This window comes from Vulpes lagopus, chromosome 1 (genome assembly GCF_018345385.1).
Source record: "Vulpes lagopus strain Blue_001 chromosome 1, ASM1834538v1, whole genome shotgun sequence".
Lineage (NCBI taxonomy): Eukaryota > Metazoa > Chordata > Mammalia > Carnivora > Canidae > Vulpes > Vulpes lagopus.
The window spans coordinates 62583347-62604099 of record NC_054824.1 but is presented as its reverse complement, the minus strand read 5'-3'; the positions used below and the strand labels follow the sequence as shown (position 1 = coordinate 62604099).

At 39.7% G+C, this 20753-nt stretch overlaps 1 protein-coding gene across 7 annotated transcripts in view; it reads right to left on the bottom strand.

Moving 5' to 3' along the window:
- The window catches only part of USP49 (ubiquitin specific peptidase 49), a 93178-nt gene that overhangs the window by 39044 nt on the left and 33381 nt on the right, over window positions 1-20753 (bottom strand). For 6 of the 7 annotated variants that reach the window (XM_041723593.1, XM_041723617.1, XM_041723586.1 and 3 more), the window contains one exon: window positions 16635-16708. The exons of the other annotated variant lie outside the window; for it this stretch is intronic. The gene's annotated coding sequence lies outside the window, so the exon portion shown is untranslated. The remainder of the gene's footprint in view (window positions 1-16634; window positions 16709-20753) is intronic. 7 annotated transcript variants of the gene reach the window in all.

The window sequence follows — 20753 nt, the reverse complement described above, 5'->3', positions numbered from 1 at the left end:
CTATGTCTCTGCCCCTCTCTCTCTCTCTGTGACTATCATAAATTAAAAAAAAAAAAAAGTTAAAAAAAAAAAAACTATCTTCATTCTGACCCCTTTTTGCCTGCGTATATTGAAGCTTGACACACTTAAGGCTTTAAGAACTTGTAATATTAATAAGCTCCGCCACTTTCAGTAGCCTCTCTCTCAAGCATGCTTTCTAAAATTCTCTGCTTTGCATTCCTAAGTAGCTGGTGTGTGATGAGCTGAACAGAGATAATTCAAGCAGAATAGGAAAAAGAAACACTTTGAAGACATACTAACGCAAAACTTCAAATGATATAGCACCGCTGGGAACTCAGAGAAATCATAGTGACAGATCAACCTAGGGAGCATGGATGAGCACCTGGAATATTTCTTTCTGAAGAGAGGAGAGCAGGTGCAAACTGTACCAAACTTAGTACATGGAGTATGCAGCTATGAATCCCCGATCAGTATGGGCAGCTGGTGGGGACCCGCTAAGGAGATGGCAATTACTGGTCAGTGGCTGTCATCTTCAGCTACAAAAGCTAAAGTGTGGCTCCCTACATCTGCATCCTTCAACTGGTTATTTATTTCAGTGCTAAAATAATGGTTGGCCTTGAAGCATATTTACCCATTTGCCTAAAAAATAAAAACAGAATCATATACAAAGGGAAAATACATAATGGGCTTAATAAAATTTATATTGACATCTGACAGGTTCTCTCTTTTCAATCCTCTTTGTACCTTAGTGAAGAAAAGTCTCTTAGAAATCTGAGAACCCTACTTTAGGTAAGTGTTTTTAAAGTCTAGAAGTGAGAATTTTTGTTTTTTTCTCTGAGTAGCCACTTTGCCTCCATAGGGCCATGTGCTTCAGAAGTAGATGACCTCAGCATTATCCAGAGGTGGGCCCTGAGAAGTGTCAGCCCATCTGTGCATGGTACTCCCTGGCAATCAATGGTCACTAGGCCAGCAGCAGGCATGTGGCCAATGCTTGCCAATCAAATTTAATGGAAGGGCATAATGCACACGTAGAGTAGAAGTATCATCTTAGTGTGGCCATCTATTGGTCATCTCTCTGACATTAGTTGAGATTTTCCTGGGGCTTTTTTTGTAGGCTAAATAATTTTATATTCTACCCTAAACATTTTCAATATTGTGAGACTCTGCATCTTGTTTATACCCTATGGAAAATGTTGATATTTTTACTTCCAGCAGCCTGGTTGGATTCTGGTCCCAAGTTCCAGCCAACCTTCTGCAGTGTATGACTTAAATGTCATTTCCACATTCAAAGCCTTTGCAAAGCTATTCAGATATATCTGGCAGGAGCGCAACCCAGTGGCCAGTCTAGGACCTAGACAGGAATTCTCATAGCTCAATACTCAAAAGTCGGCTGTTTGGGAATAGCTTCATGCATGTGACAATTGGGGGTGCGCCCAGGAGATCACAAACAACCTTATGGGGTTACTTTCCTGAGCTCCTCCCTCTCCACTGTCTTCTAGGTACCTCTCAGGCTCTTGGAGCTCCCCTTTCCTGTCTTGCAGCCAGAAATCTGGGGCTTTTGTTATCTCATTCTACCACGTAATTTGGGAGCTAGGCAGCAGAAAAACAGAGAAAGGAAAAAAGTAATGGGAGTTCACCCCACATTTTTAGGTCTATAGCTTCTCCAAATGGAGAGAAAGGTTCCTCTCCCTTAGAATTTTAGGCATCTGTAAGCCCCTGTTGCTGATATGGCCAGCACCAACACAAGATTTCCTGGGGGTTGGGGCACGAGAGAATGATAGAAAAACTTTTATCTATCTTTTAAAGTGGGCAGTTTCTACCATTCTCTCTTAGCGCTAGGAGTCTCCTTTTCCACTTGAGTCAGAACTAGAGGGTTTATCCTAGCACCCACTTCCAGGTTTGGGCTGCACCAAGTCCAGGCAGGGGACACGAGAAATAAAAAGGGAAACTCCCAGCTGGATGGTGGTTAATTCAAATTCTGGTCTTCTCTAATCTACCTGCTACTGCTGATTTCTCAGAGTCCTTGAGTTGCTATTCTATGTGTTCTACCCAAGTTTTTAGCTGCATTCAGCGGGAGAGACTGGGTGGATATACAGGATGGAGTGTATATACTAGTGGAGTGTTATATAAAAATCACATTTTCTCAAAAATAATAGAAAATTCTTAATTCCACAAATATTTTTTTAGATGAGGTTCAAGTAAGCTTTGAAGTTAGGAAAAAATAAAGTAGGGGCACCTGGGTGGTTCAGTTGGTTAAGTGTCTGCCTTCAGTTCAGGTCATGATCTCAGGGTACCGGGATCAAGTCCCGGGATCAAGTCACAGGTCAGGCTTCCTGCTGAGCCGGGAATCAGTTTCTTCCTCTCCCTCTGCCCCTCCCCACTGCTTGTGCTTTCTTTCTCTCTTGCTCTCAAATAAATAAAATCTTAAAAACAAACAAAAAAGAAAGTAACTTGGCTTAAAGAAAAATATTAAGTAACTACAAATTTTACCTATGTGTGACAAAAATCATGACAGTGGTATACAAATGTCGTTAAGTTTAAGTAATGCTGTTCTACAGGATAGAAGCCACTGTATTTTTTGTAAAGATTTTATTTATTTATTTGAGAGAAAGTGCATGTGGGCACATGCCTGCACGCACAAGCAGGGAGGGTGGAGTGGGGAGCAGGCTCACTGCTGAGCAGGGAGCTGGACACGGGGCTTGATCCCAGGACCCTGGGATCATAAACCTCAGTCAAGGCAGATGCTGAACCAACTACGCCACCCAAGTGCCCCAGAAGCCACTGTATATAGTTCTCTTTATTTAACAGTATTAGTAATTTAAATTATGAATTAATATAAAATCAACTACACATGAACCTGCTTATACTATTTGCTTTCTGTTAACTGACCCTATAGTTGTTTCTTTCTGGGTATTATAGTCTACAGAATACTGGGAAAGAGCAAGGTTGTACAGGCACCTACAAACAAAGCCTTCCTCAGGAAGATGGGTCTGAGGGACTTGGAAAGAAGGACAGAAGTAGAAGGGAGTGCTCCACACAGATTACACAGCACATGAAAATTCCACGGATTTAGAAGTTATCCTCATCTTTGAGAAGTCTGCCTCCCTTAGCCTAAAGCTTAAGGAACCCTCCCCATGATACCTTCTTCACATCCAATATTATCACATGCCTACCTGTGAGCCTGGATTTCTTTTGTCCACCATATTAGATTTTGAAGTCCTTGAGACCTGGCACAATGACCATGTCATTGTCCTCTTTGTCATCCAGGCACCGAATGGAGACTTATGCAGATCATCAGTAAATGAGGATTTAATGGATGGATGCATTTCCTAAAACCATGCTTAGTACAGACACAAAATCATAATGACTTATCTCTTAGTAGAAGCAGCTGCAATACCACTGAATTAGGTTAATGTCAACTAGGAATTTAGCAGAGATCTTAAAGCCTGCAAAGAGGAGCAAAATGCAAATGGGATGTGTGTGTGTCTGTGTATATAGGATGTGGTAATGTGTTGGGGGCAGTTTGCAGTATCCTAAGGGCTCCATCCATATCTAGCCTAGCCCTGCTGCTCTGTTACTCAGACATTCTCCTGGCTGCTGAGCAGTCAAGTCTGTCCCTAATTGGAGAACTACCAAAACCAAAGGAAAATCCATTGTATGGTGAGAGACTTTTTCCCTTCATAATGGATGTAATCAATATTACCTCTTCCCCAATGTTGTAATAAAAAAAGAGATTTGCATGATAATAGGTATCTAAGCTTATCTGCTCCAGCTGCTTTATTCTCTTAAATGAAGTCAAAATATTCATGTTACAAGATCACTATGTTCCCTCTCCCCTTCCTCTTTTCCACTACCCATATCCAGTCAATCTCCAAATCCTACTGATTTTTCCATTTGAATCTTGACTCTATTTCATCACAACTTCACAATGACCAATAAGCCTATCTCTCTGGCCCAGCTCCCATTATTCTCTCACTCACATATTTCTCTTTAACCATTGGCCCCCTCACTGTTCCTCCAACATACCTGGTACTCTCTGATCCCAAGACATGTACAATACTGTTTCTGCTGCTTCAAATGCTCTTCCCTCAGATATCCACATAGCTTGCTTCCTTATTTCATTCCAGTACATGCTCAAATGTTGCCTTCTTGGTGAAGCTTTCATTGGTCACTCAAAAAAAAAAAAAAAATTGTTCCCCACATGATACTCCCCTATCCTCATCCCTCTTCCTGATTTATCCTTCTCCCAGGCAATTATTACCAGGTAAGGACTGTGTGTGTGTGTGTGTGTGTGTGTGTGTGTGTATTTATTTATTGTCTTTCTCCCCAATGGAGTGTAAGCTCCATGAGTGCAGGGAGTTCTGTCTATTTTAGTCACTGCTGACTCCCAAGTGGCTGGAACAGCACATACTAAGAAACAGGTGCTTAGTAAGTATTTTCTGAAAGAATGAACAAGACTACTTCCATCTCCAAGGCCTCTAACCTAATTCAAACCACTGTCGGTTCTAGCTCACAGTACTGCCACTGTTTTTAATAAGCCTGCCTGCCTTCAGTCTGAAACCTAACTATGTTACCCTTGCTGCTTTGGGGATAAAGCCCAACCTCACTATGGCTCATTAAATCTCTGGTCCTGCACCTCTCTAGCCCATCCCACTTTCCTCACACCACAGCTATGCTCCCATAATTCTAAATTATTTTTGGTCCCCTATGGAACAGCTTACTATCACTTCAAGGCCTTTCCACAAGCTGCTCCCTCCCCTATAATGTTTTCATCATTCCCCTGGCTACTCACTCTTTCTTTGGTCTGCCGCTTACTTACCCTTCCTCCAGGAAACCTCCCACTCTCTTAAGACTGAGTTAGGGGAACCTTTTGTGTGCTCTGGAGCACACACACATGCCTCTCGCTACTCAGCATCTCCATCCATGTTGCACTGCGATTGCTTGCTTGACGGACTATATCACAACTATAATCAATATGAGGCGGACATGGTACCACGAATATAGCAGATACTTAATAAACTTTGTTGAGGGATCCCTAGGTGGCGCAGCGGTTTGGCGCCTGCCTTTGGCCCAGGGCGTGATCCTGGAGACCCGGGATCGAATCCCGCGTTGGGCTCCCGGTGCATGGAGCCTGCTTCTCCCTCTGCCTGTGTCTCTGCCTCTCTCTCTATCTCTCTGTGACTATCATAAATAAATAAAAATTAAAAAAAAATTTAAAAAAATAAAATAAACTTTGTTGAATGAAAGACTGAATAAATGAACAAACAACTTTCTAATCTGGTCTTCTCCTTGGCAAATTAGTAGTAGTCATATCTGAGATTCCTTTTACATACACTCAGGAGGGAGAAAAATATCCAGAAGAAAACTGAAAAACTAAAAGTAACTTTTTTCTAAAATATTTTTTATTTTTTCATTTGAGAGTAAAAGTGAACAAGAACACAAGCAGAAAAAAAAAAAAAAAAAAAGAACACAAGCAGAGAGCAGCCCGGGTGGCTCAGCAGTTTAGCGCCGCTTTTGGCCCAAGGTGTGATCCTGGAGACTCAGGATCGAGTCCCACATCGGGCTCCTTGCATGGAGCCTGCTTCTTCCTCTGCTTGTGTCTGTGCCTCTCTCTCTCTCTGTGTCTCTCATGAATAAATAAATAAAATCTTAAAGAAAAAAAAAAAAAAGGAAGAAGAACACAAGCAGAGGGGAGGGTCAGGGAGAGAGGGAGAAGCAGACCCCGAGCTGAGCAAGGAGCCAGACACAGGGCTTGATCCCAGGATCCTGGGATCATGACCCAAGCCGAAGGCAGATGTTCAACCAACTGAGCCATCCAGGCACCCCAAAAGTAACTTTTTAATTGGGATTTAAAAAAACATAATGATCCATCTGATCAAATAGAAGACTTTATACCATGATAAAAGGGTTCAAAGATAAACTGGCACACCAATGGTGTCCTGCAGCAACAGCAGCAGACAATATAAAAATTTAGAAAGTATTTAAAATAACCTATATCCAAATATTATATACTTAGGATACTTAATATATTGGCCACTAGCTAATAGTTCCATTTATGGAAGACTCTTACGAATCAGTGGGCCTAGGCAATCATCATCAGTGGCACACCAAAAAGATAACAAGACAGGGGTGCCTAGGTGGCTCAGTCAGTTGAGCATCTGTCTCTTGGTTTCAGCTCAGATCATGATCTCAGGGTCATGTTATTGAGCTCCCACACTGGTCTCCGTGTTCAGCAAGGAGTCTGCTTGAGATTCTCTCCCTCTCTGTCTGCCCCTCTCTCGGCTTGCACTCTCTAATAAATAAATCTTTTTTTTTTTTAAAGATTTTATTTATTTATTCATGAGAAACACAGAGAGGGGAGAGAGAGAGGCAGAGACACAGGCAGAGGGAGAAGTAGGCTCCATGCAGGGAGCCTGATGTGGGACTTGATCCCAGGTCTCCAGGATCACGCCCTGGGCTGAAGGCGGCGCTAAACCGCTGAGCTACCCGGGCTGCCCTCTAATAAATAAATCTTAAGAAAAAAAAAAAAGACAACCAGACATTATGTACCTCGTGATGGAAATATATACTGACACTCACTAAGAATTCTTCCTGAAATGGAAGAATCACTGGGTGATATGCTATATGTCGGCAAATTGAGCTCCAATTTAAAAAAAAAAAAAAAAAAAAGGCAGCCCAGGTGGCTAAGTGGTTTAGCGCCTGCCTTCGGCCCAGGGCCTGATACTGGAGTCTTGGGATGGAGTCCCGGGATCGAGTCCCACATCGGGCTCCCTGCATGAAGCCTGCTTCTCCCTCTGCCTGTGTCTCTGTTGTGTGTGTGTGTGTGTGTGTGTGTGTCTCATGAATAAATAAATAAAATCTTAAAAAAAGAAAAAAAAAAGAATTCTTCCTGAAAAATAGAACATGAATCTAATTTGTCTCTGGATTTAACTACTCATTTACAGACAACACAGTAAACAATCTAATAATAGTTAACTAACACTGGGATACAGTCATCAATATTTAGGCTGAAGGAAATCTGACAGGACAAATGACTCAAATAGGACAAAGAGGTTTCAAAGAGGGGCACCTGGGTGGCTTGGCTGCGTAAGCGTCTGCCTCTGGCTCAGGTCATGATCCCAGGGTCCTGGGATTGAGCCCCAAATCAGGGCTCCCTGCTTAGTGGGGAGTCTGCTTCTCCCACTCCCTCCCCTTGTGTGTGCATGCTCTCTAAAAGATGTTTCAAAGAAAAAGAGTGGACGGAAGCAAGAAAGAGTGATACTATCAGCTAACTGCAATGTTTGAACTTTATTTAGATCCTGATCAAATGAGCAAACTATTTTAAAAAATGAAATAATTGGGGAGATTTGTACACTGACTAATGTATTTGGTGATATTAAGGAATTACTGTCAATATTTACATGCATGATAATTATTGTGGTAATGTTTATAAAAAATAATTCTTAACTTTTATTTTTTCAAATTTATTAATGAGAGACCCAGAGTGCGTGCGAGAGAGGCAGAGACAAAGGCAGAAGGAGAAGCAGGCTCCATGCAGGGAGCCCAACGCGGAACTGGATCCCGGGTCTCCAGGATCACAGCCTGTGCCAAAGGCAGCGCTAAACCACTGAGCCACCCAGGTTGCCCTAATTCTTATCTTTTAGAGGCACATAAAAAACCATTTATAGATGAAATCATATGATGTCTAGGATTTGTTTCAAAAGAACCCAGGAGTAGGGTAAGGAAGAGGGAAGGGGTATAGATAAAGTTTGAAATTTTCTTTTTTTTTTTTTTTTTTAAAGATTTTATCCACTTATTTTATCCACTTATTTGACAGAGAGCGAGAGAGAGAGTGTGAGAGTGTGCAAGCACACTCAGGGGGGGAGCGGCAGAGAGAGAGGGAAAAACAGGATCCCCACTGAATAGGATCCTAAGACCTGATCATGACCTGAGCTGAAGGCAGATGCTTAACCAACTGAGCCACCCAGGCACCCAAAGTTTGAAATTTTCTATAATAATTTTTTTTAATTATGGAAAGCAAGGTTCATTATAATTTTTTGTTTTTTTTAGGTAGGCTCCATGCCTAGCACTGAGCCCAGCATGGCACCTGAACCCATGACCCTGAAATCAAGACCTGAGCTGAGATCAAGAGCTGGATGCCCAACCAACTGAGCCACCCAGGCATCCCAGGGTTCATTATAAGTTTAGCAAAGGAGGGGCACGAGGCTGGCTCAGGCAGTAGAGCCTGTGATTCTTGATCTTGGGGTGGGGAGTTCAAGCCTTATGTTCAGGGTAGAGTTTGCTTAAAAAAAAAAAGTTTAGCAAAGGACAACTGGACAACTGGAGTCCTGTTTTTTCCTATTAATTTTATACACTTGAAAAAATAAAACTAAGATGTGTAGAGAATATAAAACTGCAAGAGTACAGCTCTCCCTCTGCTTTCTATCCCTGGTTGCCTCTCTAGAGGTAACTACTATTAACTGAGTATCCTTCTGCAGCACATTTCCAGAATATTTTATGCATTTAGAAACATGTTTGACTTTATCATACACATTATTCTACATCTTTTTAAAAAAATATTATTTATTTGAGCGAGAAAGAAAGAGCACAAGTGGAAGGGGGTGGGTGGGCTCTCCACTGAGCAGGGAACCCTGTGCAGGTCTCCATCCCATGACCCTAAGATGACCGGAGCTGAAGGCAGACATTTAACCAACTGAGCCACCCAGGCACCTCTACATCTTTTTCTTTTCTTTTCTTTTCTTTTTTTAACTTTAACATACCTTGGACGTTTTCCCATACATCTAGCTTTATCTCACTCTTTTTTAAAGACTATATACCATGTTCTATGACATGGACGGCCTAATTCATTTAACTAACTCCTCTACAAATGAAGAATTATGCTATTTTCAAACAATGTGCCACGTGTACTCTTTGACATCTATCATGACACACTTATGCAAGTGTCTATGAGATAATTTACAGAAGATGAATTGCTGTGACAAGGAATACATACATTTAAATTTTATTTGTTTTTTAAAGATTTTATTTATTTATTTATTTATTCATGAGAGACAGAGAGAGGCAGAGACCCAGGCAGAGGGAGAAGCAGGCTCCCTGCGGGGAGCCCCAAGTGGGACTCAATCCCAGGACTCCAGGATCATGACCTGAGCTGAAAGGCAGATGCTCAACCATTGAACCACCAAAGGCTGCACTGATTTACACTCCTTCCCTCACCTCCCAGTAGCAATATTTGAGAATTCATGTTTCCCCAGTACGGGATTGACACATCTTTAAATAATTTTCCATCTCACATTTGAAAAATTATATATATATATATATATATATATACACATATACACATATACACACACACACACATATATATTTTGTGTGCCTTTAATTATGGTGACTATCAATCTTTTTTTCTCTTTATCTGAACTGTCCATTCATGTCTTTTACATTCGGTTCCTGGTCTTTAAGAATTGATTTGTAAAAACACTTTCCGTGCTGATGAAATCAGAGTACTTGGTTCCAAAAAGGAAAAAAAAAAAGGCCTTCAAATTACAGATATAAAAATACTAAAGAGTAGCTCAAAAATATGGGTACCTATTAAGAAATCATGTGACTGAATGAAGTCAGCTTTCTGTAATAGTGTATAGTATTATTATAGGACATTCAGAGAAATGCCAAAAAACAAAGAAAGGAATACAGAAAACATGTCAGATGTTCGTATTTCCAAGAAGCCAAGACATTCACATGTAATGTTGTTCAAATTTACTAATATCCCCTTGTGCTTCTTCCCACCTTAACTCAGTACTAGATATGGCACCCCTATTCACCTGACTTGAAAACTTGACATTCTCCTTAACTCCTTCATCATGTCAGTCAAGGTGGTTACCAAACCCTACTAATCACATTCAGAAACCAGAGTACTAGGCTCAGGGCTAAGTTCTTTTTTTTTTTTTTTTTTTTTTTTTTTTAAATTTTTTTTTTAATTTATTTATTTATGATAGTCACACACAGAGAGAGAGAGAGAGAGAGAGGCAGAGACACAGGCAGAGGGAGAAGCAGGCTCCATGCACCGGGAACCTGACGTGGGACTCGATCCCGGGGCTCCAGGATCGCGCCCTGGGCCAAAGGCAGGCGCTAAACCGCTGCGCCACCCAGGGATCCCGAGGGCTAAGTTCTTTGTTATAGCAGCTCATTTAAGAGAATGGATTCAGGGCATCCTGGGTGGCTCAGCGGTTTAGCGCAGCCTTCAGGCCCAGGGTGTGATCCTGGGGACCCAGGATCGAGTCCCACACATTAGGCTCCCTGCATGGGGCCTGCTTCTCCCTCCACCTGTGTCTCTGCCTCTCTCTCTCTCTCTCTCTCTCTCTCTCTCTCTGTTTCTCATGAATGAATAAAATCTTAAAAAAAAAAAAAAAAGAATGGATTCAAATGCCACCTCCCCACGCCCTCTCCCCGCCCCCACGCATGCACATACACAGATGTGCGCATGTGCACATGCGTTTCTTAAACCTAATTACCTTCCTAATTGCTATTGCTCTCTCCCCCCCAAATCTAGGCCCTTAACGCTGTGGGCCATTCATTACAGCTTTAAGTGCTAGTTGATCTTGATGCCTCCTATCTTTTTAGAACTACTATATACCTCAAATATTATCATAGTATTAAGCAAAAGCAGCATTTTCATCCTATACTGTATACCCCTGCTCAAAAATCCACAATCAGTTGGCAAAGCATGGGACTCTTGATCTTAGGGTCATAAGTTCAAGCAGAGCTTACATTAAAAAATATATATATATCCACAATGGTCATCTATCTAATATCTTAGAGATAGCTGATACACAGAAAGCTCATTTGTTTTAAAAGACTATCTCAAACCCACCATTACCTTTTACTGGGCCTGTAACTTTAAATTTGTTTCCAGAATCATTAAAATGAGGTATGATATTTATATGCCTTAGAATGGATGTGCTAATCGTATGAAATAGTTTATGTCATAGTGCCTAGCATGTAGAAAGTACTCAAAAAATAATAGGTGAATAGCACTAATGTGAATGAATAGTCTAAACTCAATAGAACTTGAAGGGATTTTTTTTAAGGATTTTATTTATTTACTTGAGAGGGTGAGCAAAAGAAAGAGAGAGAGAGAGAGCATGAGCAGGGGGAAGGGGACGGAGAGAGAAAAGCAGACTCCCCACTGAGCAGGGAGCCCAACCTGGGGGGTCAATCCTAGAAGCCTGAGATCATGACCTGAGCCAAAGGCAGATGCTTAACTGACTGAGCCACCCAGTGCCCCTGAAGGGATTTTTTTTTTAATTTTTATTTATTTATGATAGTCACACAGAGAGAGAGAGGCAGAGACACAGGCAGAGGGAGAAGCAGGCTCCATGCACCGGGAGCCCGATGTGGGATTTGATCCCGGGTCTCCAGGATCGCGCCCTGGGCCAAAGACAGGCGCTAAACCGCTGCGCCACCCAGGGATTCCGGGATTTTTAAATTAGAGAAAAGACCAAGTGTCTAACAATTCCTAGGATGCTGTATGTACTCGATAATACATGTTAAAACCTAGGCTTCTAGTAAAATATGGCAGAATGAATACACATTTATCTCCTTTCTCTCAAAATCCCAGTAAAATCAGTATATAAAGGGTAATAAAGGCCATCAATTCATAAAGACAAACAGGGGGAGATAATAAAATAGTACATGAGAAGTATCGAAATTTTGGAATCTGGAAAGCAAACAGAGGAATGGGAAGTGTAATATACAAGAGCATGCTAAAATTTAAATGCTGCTCACACCAGGGTGAAATAAGCAAGCAAGTTGGTTAGAACTTCAGAACCAGGAAAGGCCTGGAAATTAGAGGCTCCACATACCTCTGAAGGTAGAAGTAAGGAGTGGGATTTAAGGGTTACTAAAAAAAAAAGGTTGGTTGGACACTGTTGAAAGGACCCCTCAGTTTACCCCACCTCTGCCCTGAGCAGCAGACTATGTCTTACCTGCTGGCAAAAGACAGGATTTTTAAAAAAAATTTTTTAAATTTATTTATGATAGTCACACACAGAGAGAGAGAGAGAGAGAGAGAGAAGCAGAGACACAGGCAGAGGGAGAAGCAGGCTCCATGCACCGGGAGCCCGACGTGGGATTCAATCCCGGGTCTCCAGGATCGCGGCCTGGGCCAAAGGCAGGCGCCAAACCGCTGCACCACCCAGGGATCCCAAAAGACAGGATTTTATTTGAGCCCTAGACAGTCTGGTCTTTGGAACACCAGGAACAGCTGGAAACTGGGTGCCTGGCAGGTAGCAGCACTGAAGAGACAACAGCTGTTTGTTGTATTCTGATTAAAAAGCTCTTTTAACACCTTCAATAAAAGGAAGGTCACAATGCCGCCCAATTAAAAAAAAAAAAAAGGAGCTTCTATTAAAGTGTATCTTAAAAATTAAAATAATCTTTAGAGATAATTTTTGGTCATTCCCATTTTGAATGTCAGTTTCTTTTTCCATTAATATTCTAATGGTATTCCCAATTGTCTGCAGTTGGAAATGACTGAAGTTAGTGATATGATAGACGTCCAGCCGGTGAGCAGGAGTCTGATGGCCGCATTAGTTAACCTTCAAGTCATTATTAAGTGACTCAATCTAATGAACCAAGTAATCTTTTTCTGTACAAAAGTCTATTAAACAAATTACAGGGTCTTGGGAGCAACGCACCGGGCAAGGAAAATCTCATGCATGTATGAACATTTTTCTTCAAATAATGAAAAACAATTAGAATAAATTTAACATAAGTTGGTATTTAATTTTTTTAAGTTAAGGTTCTTAACAAAAATGGCACTAACTTGAAAACAAAATAAGATTAAAACAGCCACAATAAGGTGAACTAGATAGGCTAGTGTTTCATATATGATTTGAAAAATTCCAAACCATTTGGCACTTCTTTTAAATAATAATAATAATAATTTAAAAACATCACAAAATGTCAAGCAGTTTCCACTTTATCCTCAGCAGTCAGCCACTGAGAAATATCAGTCAGTGCTCAAGACACAGAGGCTTGAGCATCACAGCGTCTTTGCCAACTCTGAAATGTCCTGGAAAGGGAGGTGTGACTACAGCAAAGGATTCCAGAGCTGGAATGGCAGCTTCATGAGGACAGAAGTGTTTTTTGTTTTTATTTTGCTTACTGACTTACTTCCAGCCCCTAGAACTTGTCTGCAACATAGATGCTCAACACAACCAAACAAACAACAGCTATCCTGTAAAGCTAAAGTAGGTCCTCCTAAAGTAGGGAGCAACCAACACAAAGAACACTCCAAATATGGCACATATCAGTGAGATCACTGGAAAGGTTGGATGGTATTCCTACTTAAAGTGAAGCCCTCCTTTTTCCAGATTTCCAGAGCTTCCATAATCTGGAATATACCCCCCAGCACAATTATGAAAAAAGAGCATAAGTCTCACTTCTCTAGGCTAGGAGACATAGCTTCAGCCTATCAGGATGTCCCTAGAATGTACACGGAGGTGTTGTGTGGTAGGCGCTGCTTGTGACCATTCACAATCCACTCAATTACTAGACAGGAGCACCATGACCTTCTGGCCCAGACTGGGGTCACCGTTACATTCTAACATAGAAACAAACCTTAGTACTTCTCACTGAAAATCTAGAGAAGAGTGGTCTTATTTTACATTTCTGCAAATCTTTTCAATGTCTGAATTAAGGAAAACAGCCAGATTCTCCTATCTATTTCTGTATTGAATTGGTTACACACCACGCAGCTTTTGGAAAACTCCACTACAGACTTGCAAGCAAGTAATGTTTTAGTATTATTATGAACATAGCTTTGACTCCTGAAAGAGTCTCAGGGGCCCCCAGACCACTCCTTAAGACACTGTTATAAAAGAAATGTATGCTAAAAGCTGTAACTTTGATCAACAATTAGAAGGGATTCTCAAACAGGAAATGGGTGTTAAGATGGAGAGGAGAAAGGAAAACATGCTGACCATATATGGCCACACTTTATTCTTTTTTTTTTTTTAAGATTTTATTTATTTATTCATGAGAGAGACAGGGAGAAGCAGGCTCCCTGTGGGGAGCCCAATGCAAGACTCAATCCCAGGACCCTAGGATAATGACCTGAGCCAAAGGCAGATGCTCAACCACTGAGCCACCAGGTGCCCCTGTAGTTGTTATTGTAAATGTTGCTTATCCTTTGTACTTTACCATATTTCAACGGAGAATGAATTGCTATGTGAAGAAAAGAAAAGCCAACGATTCTCTCTGACAAAATATAGCCCAGAATGAAAACCATGTATTAGAATTCTTTCCAGTTCCTAGACAAATGTCGATTGTTAATGTACATTGACTTTTTAGACCATTACTTCTAAGTGACATGCTAATTATAAGATCCATAAGTCACCTCTCTCCTGCCCTTCCTTTCCTTGCATAACTTTCTCTGTCATTCAAATATTATTTAACAGGACAAAAGAACAATTTCCAATCACTAATCAGTTCCAAACTGCTGCACAGCTCAATCTTTCTGAGAGCCTGTTTCTACAAATAGCAGCTAACTGGCAATCTACAAATCAACTCATTCTAATCCCTTTTAAACATACATACATATTAATATTAGTCCTTTGCTAGGTGCAAGTGATTTTCTAACTACTACAAATGATTCATAAAGAAGCAAAACAGCTGTAATCATTTAAGGATGGTCCAAGACAAATAATTATTTATGGATAATCATCTCATATTGTCATTTTTCCCATACTTAAGAAGATACATGATTTCAAATTTTCCTTCCCACAGGCAAGCAAAATCAGATTAGTTATGGTGACTTGTTCAGGAAATATTTGGTTTTATCATCTTATTTAAATTTACACCCACCTTAACAAACTTTATATGAGTTTTACTAACTAGGCCAGCAGTTGTAGGTTCTGGAAAAGAGGATCTAGGTTTGAATCTGAAATCTGCCACTTGCAATTTTGACTTTGGGCAAATTACTTAATCTGTGCCTCAGCTTCCTCAACTTTTAAAATGAAGATTAATATCAGTATCTGCCTTGTAAGTAGATGATGGGATTACATGAGATAATGAATAAGTGGGTAAAACACTTCAAAAAATGCCTGCCACATAAAAAGTATTCAGTAAATGTTAACTTCTATTTTTATATATTAGTCTTCTAAGATAGTCACAGCAGACAGAATAGTTCGTAATAATCTAATAAAGTTCCAGGACAATATAGGAGGAAAATATTAAGAAGAGATGACTATCTTAGTGTCCTTCCTTCTTAAAAATAGGTAATTGTCTGCACTACCTAAAAAGTGCTGACAAGTCATGGAAAAGACACCAAAGACATTTTCATAATTATTACAATTCTGTGAAACAAGAGAGAAGAAATTTATTTTATTTTATTTTTTTTTTTGAGAGAAGAAATTTAAAGAAGACTTTTCTGTCAACATAGACTGAAGGAATTGTAACAAAATTTGACATATCTATCTAGAAACAAGAGAATCATGCAACCTGCTTTAACACAGATACTTCTATGGGCAAGATAAAATTATCACAGCCAGAAGGTAGTTCATGCATATCTGTAAGCATCATACACACCACGACATATGCAGTAAGAGCTGAAGGTGTATAACTGTTCTCACACATAGCCTAGCAGCAGACTCTGAAAGAATCGAAGCTTAAAGCCAGAAAGAAAATTTTCATGAAAAAATTTAAAATTCTTGCCTCTAGGGCTGACCTTCTACAAGATGACTTACCTCCTGTACTGTATCAGAAAAAGATTAATCTGTAGAGGGCTAGCACATAAAAATGCTAACTAGAATACATAACAAAATTATAGCTAACATTTACTCAACACTTACTATGTTCCAGGCATTATTCCAAGTTTTTTAGATGTATTATCCAACTAATCCTCAACATCACGATGAGACAGGAATTTTATGGTCCCCACTTACACCCAAGAATTAAGTTTGTTAAGAAATTAAGTTGCCCAAATATCAAGTTAATGATGGCTAGTCAAAAACAGTACAGCTTCTAAACCCAAGTTTTGAATCATTAGGCAAAGAAGAAGGTTGCACAAATACATATCATACACTTACATACCCTGGGAAGGGGCTAAGACTTAGGTAGAGGGTTTTGTTTATCTATAATGTTTGAATTATTGACAATAAAAATGTATGGACTTGTAGGATTAAAACATTTTATATCTCATTAATTTAATGACACATTCTATCAGACCTTCTGTGGAATTCCATGGACACAATCTGCTCTTGCCTAAACGAGCAGGACTGCCACCATAAGCCTAACATCACAGCAGCTGGTAGTATTTGGAAAAGGAGAATCCAGCCACCAAAGCTTCAAGACCTACCCTAGACTTGTTTTAATATGTGCCTGATCTCCAGATCCTACCTTTATCTTCAAATATGGCTGTGTCCTCTCTTAGTTTAAGTTAACTCATAGAACTAAGAAATTCACAACAGTATGAAGAAAGAAGGTGGTAAAAGTTCAGAAGGGGAATAAGACAAATAATAGTAACTGATCACTCACATGAATGGTATACCAACCTTGGCCACTTGCTACAGATTGGCCATACATAACACTATTAAGAATAATTTTCATTAACCTTTTTATTATAGTTTTATTCTTACCCATTAAACAAGTTTTTTCCATCTTCTTCCATATTATTCCACTGCCATTGATTAGGTTTCCTCTTCTCTATTACCTATAGGGGAAACAATCCATAAGGTTGAGCTAATATACAGCAAGAAAAAAGCAATTTCATGAATTTTATTTATAAATTCAAAAAAAGGGTCAGTACCTAGGACATGCAGCTACATGGAGTTTAGGCTTAAAAGCCCTATGAAACCGCTATTAATTTCAGGAGTAATGACTTCAATAATTGTGATAGTGATCTTGAAAAATGGGAAATTATAATTCAGCTTAATTCTGACAACTATTAATAAGACTCCATATGTCCAAATATTTGCCATCTCAGTTCCACTTACATCATTTAAACTACTGCAATATACTTTTGAATGGGGAGGGGTAGAATTACAGATACATAAAACAAATCACTATAGTAGGAACAAACGAAAATGGAACAACCTTAAAATGGTCATTAAAAATAAAGTCCCTAGCAAGCAAATTTCAAGCTTACCTCCTAGGGAAACTTGAATTCTCATGTTTCTGGTGTCATGAAAGGCAAGAGTACAGGATGCAGAGTAACAAAGACCAGTTATCATCATGGTGTCCACTTACTAGTACAAGATCTTATGCAAGTTTCTTATTTGTTTGAGATTGTTTTCTAATATACTTCAGGGCACTGGTAAAAGGACTAAGTAAGAATGTAGGTAAAATGCTAGGTCATGGGACGCCTGGGTGGCTCAGCGGTTAAGCATCTACCTTCAGCTCAGGGTGTGATCCTGGAGTCTCCGAGATCAAGTCCCACATCAAGCTTCCTGTATAGAGCCTGCTTCTCCCTCTGCCTGTGTCTCTGCCTCTCTCTGTGTGTCTCTCGTGAATAAATAAATTAAAAATCTTTAAAAAAAAAAATGCTAGGTCATTGCCTAGCACACAGCTAATGATCAACAAAGGTTTAGCAACTTTCTTTCTTTTATCTTTCTATCTTTAGTTTAGAGCAATGTTCAGGGCTTGAGAGGATAAAGCCCATTCTTGAAAAACTTCCTCACCTTATTCTGTCAAAGAATAACAATAACAATGATGATGATGATGATAATAGCTGCTGATGGCATTTACATGGTTTTAAATGTGTGCCAGACACTCATCTAAGCACTCTCACACATACTCATTCACTTCGTACAACTGAGTTAGTTATTATCTTTATTCCCATTTCACAGACAGTGAAACTAAAGCACAAATAAGTTCCATGGTTATTAAGTGGCAGAGCTAGGATTCAAAAAGGTTTCTGCTCTGAAGAAACATTAGCGCCAAGGACTAACATCAAAGTGACAGCAGGAATGCCTTTCCTTAAAGAGCTCTCTAATATTAATGTATGTAATTGACATACATTAATACATAGGGAATGTTCAGATGGCTCACCAAGTAGAATAGATTCATATTTTAGGTAATTAAGGTTATCTAAATATAGGTATAAAATAAATGTAACTAAATATTAAATATAACTAGGATTCAACATATATAGTTAATGTATTTTAAAATATAGTTTATGTGTTATATATCTTTTTTTAAAAAGATTTTATTTATTTATTCATGAAAGACACAGAGAGAGAGAGCAGAGACATAGGCAGAGGGAGAAGCAGGCTCCATGCAGGAAGCCTGATGTGGGAATCGATTCCAGAACTCCAGGATCATGCCCTGGGCCAAAGCTAGGCACTCAACCGCTGAGCCACCCAGGCACCCCAATGTGTTATATATATCTCAAAATATTTTAAGTATATATTTTATATTATTTTTCAAGTTTTAAAAAATTTTTTTAAAAATTTATTTATGATAGTCACAGAGAGAGAGAGAGAGAGAGAGAGAGAGAGGGGCAGAGACATAGGCAGAGGGAGAAGCAGGCTCCATGCACCAGGAGCCCGATATGGGATTCGATCCTGGGTCTCCAGGATCGCGCCCTGGGCCAAAGGCAGGCGCCAAAACGCTGCGCCACCCAGGGATCCCTATTTTTCAAGTTTAAAAAGTTGATCACAAGAATATCAATACATTTATTTAATTGTTTAAAAATATTTTTTTAGAGAGAGAGAGTAAGAGAGAGCACAAGATGGGGGAGGGGTAGAGGTAAAGGGAGAAATGAACTACCTGCTAAGCAGGCAACACGACTGGGCTTGATCCCAGGACTCTGGGATCATGACCTGAGCAGAAAGCAGATGAACCAACTGAGCCACTCAGACACTAATCAGTCATATCTAATGAGAGTAAAAAATAGGCCAAAGCCTTGGATGACACAAAAGTAGAATAAACTTACACAATAAGAAAAAAATTTTACATCCATCCACCACTAAATAAAGAAATCTCATGTAAAATTCTTCTAAGAAGACCACAATTAAATGTCTTATATGCTAAAGTAGGAAGTCCAGATGGCAGGAAAAGAGAAAGCTAGGTGTCAGTAAACCTGGGTTTCAGTCCATACTCTGCCACTGAAGAGTTTTGTGATCTTCAGGCCCACTCAAATTTGAAATTCCAAAATTTGTACACACCACCCATATTTACCCAGAGTAAATAATTATGCAGAAAGAAAACATGTAACACTCTACATTTCAGAGCACAGTATGGAGAACATGAACAAAAAGGATCAAGGTCTGCTGACTTTAATGTTCTAAGTTATTAGTTGCCATGGGTTTTTAACAAAGACCAGTGGTTTAAGTTCAAATTTAGGACCTCTGCACAGAAACTGCAAAAACAGATTTATGATTTTCTGTGAAACACAAAGGGTGCTAGGATTGTACTGACACACTCTGACCATGGTTCAGAATAATCTAAGTGGTAAAATCTAAGTCCACTTGCCAAATGAACTCATTTCTTATAACTTGTTTATTAAAATCCTTTTTCATCATTAAACAGAAATGTGGTCCATGGATTTATGAAGCTGTGTTATACAGTGTACATAGAATGTCAACCTAGACTATGAGCTTCCTGAGAACAGGTTGTTTCTCATTCATTCTAGAGTCCCACTGACTTAATATATATTGTTGGTTGAATGAATTATTGATAGAGGACCTCTTCTTTTAAAATGACCTTTATCTCAAATTTTAATTCTTGAGCAATACGATAATATTTACAAAGTATTTTCTTTTTTTAAGATTTTATTTACTTATTCAAGAGAGACACAGAGAGAGAGAGGCAGAGACATAGGCAGAGGGAGAAGCAGGCTCTTGATCACATCCTGAGCCAAATGCAGACGCTCAACCACTGAGCCACCCAGGTACCCCTACAAAGTATTTTCAATTAAATATTTCACATGGCAAGGGCGTCTGGGTGGCTCAGTCAGTTAAGCATCAGACTTTTGATTTTGGCTCGGGTCATGATCCCAGGGTTGTGATATTAAGCCCTGCACTGGGCTCCATGCTCAGGGATAGCATGAAATATCTGCTTAAGATTCTCTCCCTCTCCCTTCCGCCCCTCCCCACCCCCACTCACACACTCTCTCTCAAATAGATACTCTTAAAAAAAAAAAAAAAAGCAAACCCCTCAAAACCCAAAAACTTCACATGGCGTTCACCACTATAAACTGTAATTTTTTTCATCTCTTCACATGTACATGTTTGTTGTAGAACAGAACACTTTTACATTGTTTCCAAAATAAAAACAAACTAGGACCAATACAATGATGTATAAAAGATCCACAGCCTCAGACTAAAAGATGGTCATGCCCCACATTAGAAATTTTCTTCCCTAAATGCCTGTGTGGTTAAAATCAAAAGTTTTAGGGGTGTCTGAGTAACTCAGTCAGTTAAGTAATATGGACTCTTGATTTTGGCTCAAGTCATGATCTCAGGGTCCTGGGATCGAGCCCCGAGTGTAGAGCTCCATGCTCAACATGGAAATCTGCTTGGGATTCTTTCCTTCCTCCTATCCCTCCCCCACTCATACTCACATGTGTGTGTGCGCTCTCAATCTCTCTCTCTCTCTCTCTCTCAAATAAATAAACAAAAAGTTGTAAATAAAAATTTTAGAAATCCATCTGCCTTGATTGGTTTTCTGTATCTAATAAGATATTAGATGGGTCTCTTTCTTTATAAGGGGCATAAGAACACGGGAGAGTGCTAGAGTCAGATTTAGAATCATAA